The following is a 3,675-nucleotide window of genomic DNA, read 5'->3' as shown; positions in this document are numbered from 1 at the left end:
ATAATCTGTCAGCACCAGAATATAAGATTTTTAAGAAATAAACCACATAAAATCATGATTTCTTCCTATCTTTTTAAGTTCTAGTGTTTGGGTCATAGATTACCACCATCATATAAACATTTTTACATGTTTTTGGTGTATAACCTCTCCTTAAAACTCAAAATTTTCGGAACTTAGAAGATAGTAGATAAAGAATGCATAAAAAGCCCTGATAAAATGTATTATTATTTTTTATAAAGAAAATTTTAGCCCACAAATTGATAAAATGTCATTTTTCTCAATTTTGACATTTTTCTTCAAATTAAAAGCCCTGATGACTAAATTTATTTAAATAGTAAGGTTTTATATTTGAAACACTAAAACTTAGTGTTTTATATAAATTGGGTATAAATTAGAGCATTTGGTACTGTATGGGACATTTCAGATAATTTCGGATCGGAACCGCACTTTCTAAGCAACTGCCGGAATCTCTAGAAATTTTTCGACCAAACTAACCTAACTAATTCCTAATCTTATAAATTATCTTCAGTAACACTAATACAAACTTAATAAGAGCTAACCTGGGAGTTCGAATTTGACGGCTGTCACAAAAATTAATAAAATAAAACGTTAAAATCGAGATATATCTCGCTGCATTGCGCAAATATCCTACTAGTAATATAGTAAGTAAAACTATGTTACTAAAATTAGACATCAAACATCAAAAGACATCTCCATTCTTTTGTTTCAGGCCCAAGTTTAAATAACAATTAGAAAAGGCTTGGGCTCAGCAAACCCAGCCCAGTCCAGCAATTGTAGTTATTTTCCGATTATTAATTTTAATTGATTATCTATACTATATTATAAAACATTTGACAAAAATTCTTAAAAACAAATTTTTATGCATAAAATATTGTTTATTAATGCATGTTACTTAAAACTCAAGATTGCAARTAGAWTGTGCGTAAGTACAACTTATTAAAGCTCCATATTGAATTCGTGTAACTAACTGCAAATAAACATAATTAAATACAGAATAAATATCTCATTTTAAATATAAAAAATCTAAATATAATTAGAACTAGTTTTGTACCCGCACAATGCGGCGGGAGCCATTAATTTTAACGATTTTGAAGTTCCACTGATTTTATAAGATAAGATTTAACGATGATATAGGTTACACTTGGTCTTTACATATTAATAGAATTTGAATAAATAAGAGTTATGGTTCCAATTACAGACTATCGATGAAAAAAATTGTATGACCGTTTAAAATCCAATATATTTAAAATCCAACATATTTAAACGACTCCACAAATGTGTTCGATTTACACCAAGAGTAAAGAACCAAGAAACTTGAGTTTTAAGATAAACACTCAAAACCAATAAAGAAAACTATAAATTTGACAGATCATAAGCCATGAAAAGACAAAAAAAGATGAGTTTTATAATGCAAAGAACCAAGAAACTTGAGTTTTAAGATAAACACTCAAAACCAATAAAGAAACTATAAATTTGACAGATCATAAGCCATGAAAAGACAAAAGAAGATGGGTTTTAGAATGAAATTTCAACTGTTTACCCTCTTTCTTGTCCAGAAACTCAGATTAAGGTTGAATTAATACATGTATATATATATATATATATATATTTCAAAAAAACCCAAGAACATATTAATTCAAAACATATTATACAGTTCAATTTGAATAGCCTAACCCCAAAATATATAATATATATATAAATAAATAACTATAAAAATATAAATCGTAAGGCTTTAGGCGAACACCCCTTCTCGCATATTTAAATCGTAGTCAAAGACCTTCCAGCCTAGTGGTAAAGGCTTGGGCATGACATAGTCATGAACCCGAGTTCGAGCCATGGGAAGGGAGTGTTGGCGACATTTAAGTGGGGCCATGTTTAGTCTCCAAATTTGCAGGGGATTAATCGGGCTTTGGCCCGGACACCCTTACAAAAAATAATAATAATAAATAAATAAATCGTAAATATTAAAAATATTTTTTCACAGTATATATAATATATAAATATAATTAAGTCAAAAACTATTCAATATTGGACTCATTTCGAAGGTATTAACGAGACGATTATAATTGTGTAACTTGTTAAAATAAAAATGTATTTTTTAAACATGTTTTAATTGATATACGATTATGCATGTTAATTTGATAAAAGTTTAAAATGAAACATTTAAAAGTAAATGACATAAAGTAAATTAATTAATTAATTATATGGGTATAAAGTATAAAATTAAAATTAAAATTTTAAAAAAATCGGTTGTGAGAGGGTGAGTGTATGTGAGAGGGTGGGTGTATGTGAGAGGGTGAGTGTATGTGTCTATGTGATGTGAGAAGGGGATGAAAAAGTGAAAAAAATGAGTAATAAAGGGTATTTTGGTCATTTAGAATTTTAAGACTTTAAGACTTTTGCTAAATTTGCTTAATAAGATAGTATAGATAATCATTGAGTTCTAACATAATACTTAATTATTATCTTTATAAAATGTCGTATTATTAAACCAAAAAATTATTAAACTTAAATTAAATTATAATAAGAATAAAATAAAAATTAAAGAAATTACATAAAAAAAATGAGAACTCTTAAATAGTTGATTTGATATTAACATTGATATATTTTTTTCCAAATTTTTATGATGTCTTCAAATTTATATTTTATTTAAAAATAAAATCATTATTGCTTTCTTAAAAACACATAAAATCGTATTATAACATCGACAGAGACAAATAATAAAATAGAACATTAAAATCAAAATGTATCTCGCTGCATTGTGCGAGTACCCTTATAATATATATATATATATAGGGTATATTTCTTTTACAACCTTATGCATTTGTACAACCTTTGCAACCCAATTAATTGAGATATTTATAGAAATGATTGAAGTTCATTTATTATGATTTGAATATTTATGAAATATGAATAGAGTTTATTAATTATGATTAATACTTTATATTAGGAAACAATTAATTGATTAAAAATTRAATGGTTRAGATGAGGGTTGTATAGGGTGTAGGAATGGCAAAGGGTGTAGAATAACATCATTCTCTCTCTCTCTCTCTCTCTATATATATATATATATATATATAGAGAGAGAGAGAGAGAGAGACTTGGGATTATGTGAGACCGATAGTTTTTCGTGAGGTAAAACCAATTCTCAACCCTTGGATTAGATCTACAATCTAATAATTTGAACATTCATAAACGCCACGAGACTTCTCAATAATCACAAAATTGTCACCGTGCAACTTTAAACCATTAGATCATTAGCTTATAAAGTTGATCAATGAAAATAAATTGATTTTACGGGTCTCATGAAAAAACTTTGCTCTCACGTGAACCCAACCATATATATATATATATATATATGTGTGTGTGTGTGTGTGTGTGTGGGGTTTCAATTACAAAAACAATTATTAATACAAACCAATTAATTGAATTATTTATGAAAATAACGAGAGTTCATTTATTATGATTAGAATATTTATGAAGAATTATTATACTTCATTTATTATGATTAACACTTTATATTACAAAACAACCAAAATATTTATTAGATTAGATGTACGGTTGAGATTATTTTACAAAATTTGTATTGATAGGACAATTTATAAATGATTCACGTTCTCTCCTATATATATACTGTCTACACGTTATTGCAAT

This window comes from Cynara cardunculus (assembly GCF_001531365.2).
Source record: "Cynara cardunculus var. scolymus isolate 2C chromosome LG 6, CcrdV1, whole genome shotgun sequence".
NCBI lineage: Eukaryota > Viridiplantae > Streptophyta > Magnoliopsida > Asterales > Asteraceae > Cynara > Cynara cardunculus.
The sequence above is the reverse complement of the archived record's forward strand: the minus strand, read 5'-3'. Positions refer to the sequence as shown.